The following is a 10,035-nucleotide window of genomic DNA, read 5'->3' as shown; positions in this document are numbered from 1 at the left end:
GTGTACTGCCTTGTGGCTTCTGGGTTCTGGGAAACCCAGGTCCCTAGAAGAGCAGCCAGTGCTCAACACCACTGTGCCATCTTTCTAACCCTGTCTTCTTTTCTTAACTAGTGGCAACATTCTTACTACAACTCATACTTAATCAGCTCTGTGGCTTCTCACAACTTTCCCTTCAGAAAATCCAGTGAAAGTTCATATAGTGTTGAATCACAGGGTGACACAAAAGGCCATGAGTGTGCCTAATCAAAATTTATTTTCATTAGAAATTTAACCCTTTCTCTTAAAGAATCTCAGACACTTTGTGAGATGTTGTTTATCTGATATGTAGCATGACTGACAGCCTGGGGAAGTCCCTTGTCATGAGCCTGTGAGAGACAGATGTCCTGCTCCTTGAGGATGCCCTGGTATCTCCCTAAGCTTGTCTCACCAGGCTGAGAGGACCATAACATGGACCACCTGGACTTTTGATCTTGGTTACCCTGAAGCCAATTCAAAGATCATGTTCTCTCTTTGTCTCTGTCTCTGTCTCTGTCTCTCTGTCTCTGTCTCTCTCTCTCTCTCTCTCTCTCTCTGTGTGTGTGTGTGTGTGTGTGTGTGTGTGTGTGTGTGTCTGTCTGTCTCTCTCCCCCCTCTCCCTGTCAGAGGTATAAACTCCTTGGATCATATCCTTAAATCATACTTTAAACTTTATCTACACTCATTTCAAAAATTGGCAAAATCTCCTGTGTTTCTTAATCCTACAGCCTATTGTTTAACTCCCTCTGAAATGGGCCCCATGCAATCTTCTGTAATGCATCTTCCAAGACAAGTAGATTAACCTATAGACTCACCCCTATTCTCAGTACCCCTAGGATATACAATGATCTCCAAATATACTACTCATCAGAAACTCCACAGACTTTAAAAAAACTCATCCTGACCACTCCCATCGGTGGGAGCACCTGGAGCCTGAGGGATCTGAATACACAAACTCTCTGTAATGAATTCACCTGTTGAGTATGGACTATACTCACTGCTCAGTTTTGGGTTGCTACCATAAAATGTCTGACATAATCAATTTCTGATCAGGAAATCTTCATTTGGCCTCATTGTCTGAAAAGTTTCAGTTCATAGTCAAGTGGCTCAAGTGCCTTTATGCCTGTGGTAAGACGACAGTGTATCACTGCACATGGCAGAAAGGAGTGCTGATCTCCAGGCAGCCCTTACACGAAAAGAGGAAGCTCACTCTTTCATGTAAACCAACATGTGAATATGTAAGTAGATAAATTCACTCATGAGGACAGAGCCTTCAGATCCACTCACTTCCCAAAGACTGGGGACACTGTTGAACTGGGGGCCAACCCTTCAACACATTAGTTTGGGGGAGTCTTGGTTACACACAACACAGGGGTTATAAATATTGATGAATGGACTAAGACAAAAGATCTATTCTGTCCACATGTGGACTTGGCATAAGAACTACCATGATGAATCCGCCTTACATTTCAGATCTTTCAGCAGAAAGGGCTGTCAATCATACCTGCCTCGTACATTTACAAAATCTTTGATGGGAGAGTTCTCTCTCACATGCTTTTTGCTTTCATACAAAGAGCAGTACTTCAATCTTTTCAGAAGAGTATCACAGCAGGAAATTCCACAGCGGCTTTTCTTGAGCATGGATATGTGTGTGTGTGTGTGTGTGTGTGTGTGTGTGTGTGTGTGTGTGAACAAGACGGGGACACTCAAAGCCAGGGATTGGTCCCTGTGCAGGCCCTCAGCCTGTCACTTGGCTTGAACATCCTGGCTTCACGTTGATCTTCTCCGTCCAGCGGATGCTAAGCAACGTCTTCCACATTCCCGGCATTACCCCAAGCATCTGAGTCACCTACAGATCTGTTCTAATTTCTGATCTGCACTTTGCAGATAATTCAGTTATTTTCAACGTGTCTTGCTTGGCTTCCCAGTTTTGTAGATGATGTTTTTCTCTCTCCTTTTGCTTTCACTACCATTCAAGGTCTAAGCAATGCTTTTTCATGTTGTATAAAAAACTGATATGAATGTTGTGATTTACCATATATGTATGCCTGGGGCTATGTAATGCTTCATATATGTTATATATATATATATACATATATATAAATAATATATATATATATATATATTATATATATATATATATATATGAAACGTTGAATAATTTCACTGTCCTTGTAAAAATATAAAAATTTATTATAAGTACAAAACATCTGTTCATTAAATCTATTGTTTCAAGATTCCAGTAATAAAAATAATTTTGATAATATTTTATTATTGACTGATAATTCTTCTAACCCTAACCCTTAAAAACATCCTGCACATGAAATTCTGTGTCCACTGTTTGAATGCCCTGTGAGAGGTCTCGTGGCTTGGGGACCCACTCATCTGCTGTTTCCCACATCCATGGCCACAGTGAAGTCACTGACCTCTGAGATCTACCCCATGTCCCTTCTTCGTTCCTTACATCCTTACATGGTTTCTTTTTCCTGGAAGATGAAGACTGTGTTTTGGAGGGAGTCACAGGGCAATAGAACTCTGTACCTGGGATAAGGCTTGATAAGGATGCAAGGTAGTTAGTTACTGTGCATTTTACTTCATACCCCCCCCCTGCCAGCCATCAGATGCAAAGAAAAAACAACAACAACAATAATAACAAGACCAAACAAACAAACAGACAAGAACCCCAAATGCAAAACCCAAACCAAAACTAGTTCACTGATAATTTTCGGCAGAGAAGCAGTCCACCAAATTTTTAAATTCCTCAGCCTTATCATCTAGCTGGTTCCTCCATTAATGAGTTACACGAGTCATTAACAGATGCTTATTTCATGTTTGTGTAACAGACATGGCTTTTATTTAGCTTTGGGGAAATTGTATCTGATACCGTCGGAGACTCTGCTGGAGTTTCCAGGTGGCTTGCCTTCTATAACTAGTTGCTCTCCCGGGCTCCGTAGACCATCTTCCTTCCCATATCACTGTGTTCTCAGAGGTAATCAAGATGTCCCTCCCTCCCCTTCCTGTCTTTCTGACCACCCCCAGTTCTGCCCTTCATTTTATCTCTGCTTCCTCTTCCTAGCTGAGAACATCCGATGATGTGTTCACATCCATACAGTGTTGCTATTATTGCCTATTGGTGGCGGCAGCCATTGGTGAGTCCGTGACTGACAGGTGGTGACTTCAGGGAGTCTTAGAGATTTCTTCACACAGAGATGGAATGAAACCATGTCCGTAGGAGACAGAACAGAACCATCTGTCTTAGTTTTTTGTTTGTTTGTTTGTTTTTCTGTTTGTTTTGTGGATTTCTTCTTCAAGGTCTGTTTTCTATATTACTCTGCCCTAGAGCTGACATTATGAAGCCTAAGATGCAAATTCTGTGTGCTTCTGACTAAGAGCAGACCCAGCTTCTGGATGGATGAGTTGACATACCCACCTGTGTCCATATGCACATACTAATCCATAGATTATGCCAATACATGGTATAGTCTGCCAAAACGAGTAAGCTTTGTTCTAATTGGCTAATGGGCATTTACGTAAATCTATTTAAATCTCATATTCTCACAACTTTCCTAAAACAAAGTATGCAACTTTAATATTTTTACATATGCTAGTCTTAAACCCAACAAGGGCAGCAACAAAAACCTGTCAAAGCTGCTCAGTCAGAAGCTAAGAGGAAGAGATGAAAGGACAATGTCTAATGATGAGCTGCCCATCCATTTACCTTCTGACGCCAAGTGTAACAAAAATGAGCAATGTGTTACACTTCATTTCTTTTTTTGGGGGGGGGGTGCAGTGAACTTTATTGATGGTGTTCAAGAGAGTAGGGTTCCCTAAGCCCCTCCTGTTGTTCTGGGGGTCTGAGATGGAAACTGTGAGGGAGATGCTCAGTATCGGGGACTGAGATGGGACAGGAACTGCTTAGCAGCCGAGGGTCTCTCTTGCTGTCCTTACTGGGGTGGGTGGTCCAGGGCAGGCTTGTTACTCCTTGGAGGCCATGTAGGCCATGAGGTCCACCACCCTGTTGCTGTAGCCAAATTCATTGTCGTACCAGGAAATGAGCTTCACAAAGTTGTCATTGAGAGCAAGGCCAGCCCCAGCATCGAAGATGGAAGAGTGGGGGTCACTGTTGAAGTCACAGGAGACAATACTGGTCTCAGTGTAGCCCAGGATGCCCTTTAGTGGGCCCTCCGATGCCTGCTTCACCACCTTCTTGATGTCGTCATACTTGGCAGGTTTCTGCAGGCAGCATGTCAGATCCACAATGAACACATTGGGGGTAGGAACACAGAAGGCCATGCCCTTGTGAGCTTCCCGTTCAACTCTGGGACGACCTTGCCCACAGCCTTGGCGGCACCGGTGGATGCAGGGATGATGTTCTGGGCAGCCCCACGGCCATCACACCACAGCTTCCCAGAGGGGCCATCCATGGTCTTCTGCGTGGCAGTGATGGCATGGACTGTGGTCATGAGTCCTTCCACAATTCCAAAGTTGTCATGGATGACCTTGGCCAGGGGGGCTAAGCAGTTAGTGGTGCAAGAAGCATTGCTAATAATCTTGAGTGAATTGTCATACTTCTCATGGTTGATACCCATCACAAACATGGGGGCATCAGCAGAAGGGGCAGAAATGATGACCCTTTTGGCCCTGCTCTTCAAGTGGGCCCCAGCCTTCTCCATGGTGGTGAAGACACCAGTGGACTCCACAACATACTCAGCATCAGCATCAACCCACTTGATGTTGGTGGGATCTTGCTCCTGGAAGATGGTGATGGCCTTCCCGTTGATGACCAGCTTTCCGTTCTCAGCCTCGACTGTGCCGTTGAACTTGCCATGGGTAGAGTCATACTGGAACATGTGACCATAGAGTTGAGGTCAATGAAGGGGTCATTGATGGCAACAATATCAACTTTGCCAGACTTGAAGGCAGCCCTAGCAACCAGGCATCCAATTCAGCCAAATCCGTTCACTCGACCTTCACCATTGTGTCTCAGGAATGAGACTAGCTCTGCACAGAAAGATGAGACTGTCTCTGGAACAGGGAGGTGCAAAGAGCCTACACTTTTGTTTCTTAAAGATAAATAAAGCTCTGTGTAGCTAGAGTTTTTCTGATCTTGCCTGGCCCACAGTCAGGACAAATCTCTCTCACCACCAGTCCCGCAATGGCTCAGACCCAACACACAGAGTAAACACACAGAGACTCATATTGCTTACAAACTGCATGGCTGTGGCAACCTTCTTGCTATCTAGTTCTTCTATCTTAAATTAACCCATTTCTATTAATCTATAAGTTGCCACGTGGCTCGTGGCTTACCGGTATCTGAACATCTGCTTCTCATCATGGCGGCTGGCAGTGTCTCTCTTACTCAGCCTTCCACTTCCCAGAATTCTCCTCTCTCCTTGTCCTGCCTATACTTCCTGCCTGGCTACTGGCCAATCAATGTTTTCTTTATTAACCAATCGGAGCAACACATTTAACATACAAAATATCCCACAGCAGACGGGAGCTTCAAATTTTTTATTTCTTAGTTAAGAGACTGATTGGCCTAACCTTCCTAAATTTTTCTGGTTAAGCATATTTACTGGAGGGACTTATGTCACTCAGAGAGATGTATTACAGTGTGAAAAACAGAACACTGTGGCAGTGCTTTGTACCAAAGGGAATTGTGTTCTGCAGTGTGCCAGTTTAAGCACAATCAAAAAATCAATTAGTTAATATTAAGTTCTTAGTACACTATTAACTGACTTGCTTAATGTGTAATATTTGACAACCTGGATACTTGGTAATTTCTTTGTGTGATGGATTGCCACCAAATATTATTTTTTATGTGTCAGAGGGTGGCTATACTTCTCAATGTTAACAAGTGTCCATTTTGCCACTCTAAAAAGGCAGAAGGTATATAAAAGAAATTGACCTGCAGTGTCCAAACTCTAAATGCAAACAAGCTCTTCAAGTCCATTAACAAGCTGACAACAGAGTAGTCACTTACCTCCTAGATCAGTGGTTCTCCACCTTCCTATTACCATGACCCTTTAATACAGTTCCTCATGTTGTGGTGACCCCCCCAACCATAAAACTGTTTCTGTTGCTACTTCATAACTGTAATCTTGCTGTTAGAAATCGTAAATATCTGATTTGCTGGATACACTTTCTCAGGTCAATTTAGACCTGTGGGGGTCTCGACCCACAGATTGAGAACCTTTGTCCTACACATTTTCTGTGCTTGGGTGGAACGTTGGCATTAACATGGAATGCTGCTCAGAGCAGTGAAGGTGCCATGATGCCATTTAGCATGAAAGTTAGTGCAGTACTTTGGTTGGGCAAAAGAACAGTTTTGTTTACAAATTAAACAAATAATGTCACTGTTTTTATAGTTCTAGAATGTAAACATGAGTAAGAAATAAGAAAGCACAAGTTGCTTCAGGAGAGAACTCTGCCTGGATTCTAGAATGGTTGAAAATGCAATTAATACAACATGAGGTTTCTGCTAAAGGTGACACTGTTTTGATGACTTTATTCCAGAGTTTTTTAAAGGACAATGATCCATTTCGTATCAAATATTACTGTCTTGGATAGTTTTATGTCAACTTTACATAAGCTAAAGTCATTAGAGAGGAGGGGAACCCCAACTGAAAAGAAATACCTCCATAAGATTGGGCCCTACGGAGGCCTGTAGTGCATTTTCTTAATTAGTGATAGAGGAGAGTCCAACCATTGTGTGTAATGCCATCCCTGGACTGGTGGTCCTGGGTTCTATAAGAAAGCAGGCTGAGCAAGCCATAGAAAGTCAATAAGCAGCTCCCCTCCAAGGCCTCTGCATCAGCTCCTGTCCCCCAGGTTCCTGCCCTGCTTGTGTTCCTGTCTCAATCTTTCATTGACAAACAGACATGTGGAAGTATATGCCAAATAAACCTTCTCATCCCCAACTTGATTTTGGTCATGATGTTTCATTACAGCAATAGAAACCCTGACTAAGACACTTTCATTGATTCAAAACTAAAACTCAATTCCCTTTTGCTAAAATGATAACTTTTTCTTGGAATATTGATCTGGTCTTCCCTCCCAGGATATCTTATTTTAAAAAAAGCTGGGCTAGAGACAGACTATCCCAAGATTCAAAGCACAAACCTGCAGACCAAAGCTCACAACTATTTGTGTAAATATGGCTTCATCAGAAGACAGGCATGCATATTAACTTACATGCTGTCGGTGGAGTTGCCACAAAGACCTCATGATCCTCAAACTTTAAGATATTTATTATGTATCCCTTTACAAAAAAGTTTACTGCCCCTTGCTGTAGGGAAGGAGTGAAGTCCTGAGTGAATGTGTATTGTTTGACCTGGGCATGGCCATGCCAAGAACTCCAATGCCTTAGATCCAAGGGAAAAGGCAAGGCTTCTTCCTGGTCCTTGGGTAGATGTTTACAGCATGTGCAGGAAATGTCCACCATAGCTTTCTTCCCCTGGACGTTTAGGTCCCTTATGGAGACTGCTCTTACTAACACTAGATAAACCTGCCACCCTCTTCAGCTGTATACAATAATCCCAACTCTTTGCTCATCTACATATAATAGCACTGCATCCTTGTTTACATGTCTAAAATAAGCACGCTGAGCATCCAGGGTGTTGAAACTTCTCCATTAGAGAGCCCCGCCCACCTAATCGCAGCTTGTCTGTGTGTCATTTCTTCATTCCCTCACTGCCCCAGTTAGGTTGATCCTTGGAGCCATGCAGAGTGTGGCAAGTGACACCTGAACAGGGATTTGAACCATGGGCCTAAAACACCTGACTATGGGAAACTTGAATTGGTCAAAACAGGGAATGCTCCCGAGAGAAACATGAAAGTAAAGGCAAAGGAAAAGATAAAAATGAAGGCAAAGGAGGGGCGTGGAACTTTAAGCATCAGGTCTAACGCACGACATGTAGAGACGAGGGTTATCTGTGGGGCTTTGGGGAGAATTTTGATAAACCATGGAAGTGGGGTGGAGGCATTGCAGCTTCATCAGTTTTGGGGCTGTCTTTGGGAGGTAGGCCCTTGGTTTCTAGTGAAAAGGAATGAGGAATTTGGCTACTTGGAAAATGGATAGATAGATAGATAGATAGATGAATGGATAAAGAGGTAGATAGTAGATGGATGGATAGATAGACAGATATATATATGTAGATATATACATATCTACATATATATGTAGATAGTAGATGGATGAATGGATGGATAGATAGATAGATAGATAGATAGACAAACAGATAGATGGATGATATATAGATAAACAAATAAAGAAATGGAGAAAAATTGAGGGTTAGATACACAGCCGAGAGACCAGAGCTCCCACATTTGCTTTTGGTTTAACAGCTTTTTGTCACATCTGACAAGAACAATTGGTGGCCAGGTGATAGATGCACAGTTGTGGAGCTCTGGCTGGCAACGGGACTACCTGACTACTCACTTGTGTGGGCCACAGAAGCGTGGTGAGCTGGCCCTTTCCAGCAGCTGCACTGGGAGCCCATGCCAAATAATACACTCACTCAGGACTTCACTCGCACCCTGGGTCTCCCATTTCTTATTTCTTACATGTTCAGGGCTGACCTTCATACTTATTCCAGGGGCAGTTCACTGCAGTGCTCACACCATACTGAATGATGATAAGAAGGGAGATGGTCATGGCAGCCTTTTGACCAGAGAAACACAAGCAACGTTTTAGCAAGTTAAGGGGTTGGAGCTCATCAAGGATCAATTTTGCAATATTAGCCAGAAAAGCCAATCTGATATGAAGCCTTCTGCATTTCTAGGTTGTGCTGATTTAACTGGGCCACATCTGTGCTATCATTACTGTAGGTCCAAGCTCCCAGGAGGTAGGTCCCAATTATATCTGCTCTCATTTTAAGGGGCTACTGTCAGGCACATGTGTTGGCAATCCATGTGACATTGTAAATCCTGTCTAAACTGGAGGGCTGGAACCTACCCCAAATATTCGTACAGAGCCCACTGGGACTCTAGGTAGTTAGAAAAATGCCTTCCCCCCCAGAATGGGGGAAGTCATTGGTGTAAACAGGCATAGGAAGATGTGACCAAGCCACTGGGTAAAAGTGCAAAGGCTTCTCCTTTGACCAGTTTTACCTGCTTACATATAATTACCAGGCACATGGGAAATATAACTGCTGGGTTATTCGGGTTATGTTGTTCAAAAAAAGGGTAACATTCAAAGAAGCCAAGATTTGTCCCTTTGGCTGCTGCCTCCTCAGCATGCTGCACTGGCAGCAGCAGCACCATGTGATCCTGACTCTTCCATGTCTATGTATCTGTCCATCCATCATCAGCATCCCTAGGCAGGGTTCTTAGCCCCAAGCCATTCAAGGACATGGCACCTTACCTCGAAGCTGCTGACCTTTACAGATGAAGAGGAAGGCTGTCTGCAGGTTCCAGGAGTCTTGACAGAGAAGACAGTAGTTCGCCCACATGTACAGACCTTGTGGCACAAATGGTAGGCAAAAATATCTTGAGTTTGTTTTTCAAGGCCTAGCTTACAAGAAAAAATAAAACAAAATAAAGCCCCTTTCTGAAAAGGTAGAAAACATTGGGTTTCTCCAAGGAAAAGTTAATTTCCTGGATTTTGGAGATCTAGTTGTAGGAGGCAATGTGCTTGCTTTGTAAGCATAAGGACCTGTGTTTGATACTGAGAACCCACATAAAAAGCTGGATGTAGGGGTGCCCACTCAGAGTCCCAGAGACAGGTGGATCTCTGAGGCTCATCAGAGAGCCAGTGAGATCCAAGTTAGTGAGAGACTCTGTCTTAAAAGTCAAGGTGGATGGCTACTGAGAAACAACACTTAAGGTTGACTTCTGCCCCCACATGTATGCATACATATAAACATGTATACACAAATATATGGACAGACACACACACATACACATACACACACACACACACACACACACACACACAGTTTGCTTAGAGCCACACTGTTCTCTCATTTTGCTAACAATATCAACGGTGACTTTTTAATATTAACAGGTTTTGTGCAACTA

General features: G+C 43.2%; 1 pseudogene; it reads right to left on the bottom strand.

Moving 5' to 3' along the window:
- Positions 1-3,797: 3,797 nt before the first annotated feature.
- On the bottom strand, positions 3,798-9,279 carry LOC114705735 (annotated as a pseudogene).
- Between the last annotated feature and the right edge of the window lie 756 nt (positions 9,280-10,035).

Source organism: Peromyscus leucopus, chromosome 17 (genome assembly GCF_004664715.2).
Source record: "Peromyscus leucopus breed LL Stock chromosome 17, UCI_PerLeu_2.1, whole genome shotgun sequence".
Lineage (NCBI taxonomy): Eukaryota > Metazoa > Chordata > Mammalia > Rodentia > Cricetidae > Peromyscus > Peromyscus leucopus.
Note: the sequence above shows the minus strand (reverse complement) of the source record. Positions and strands in the feature narration are given on the sequence as shown.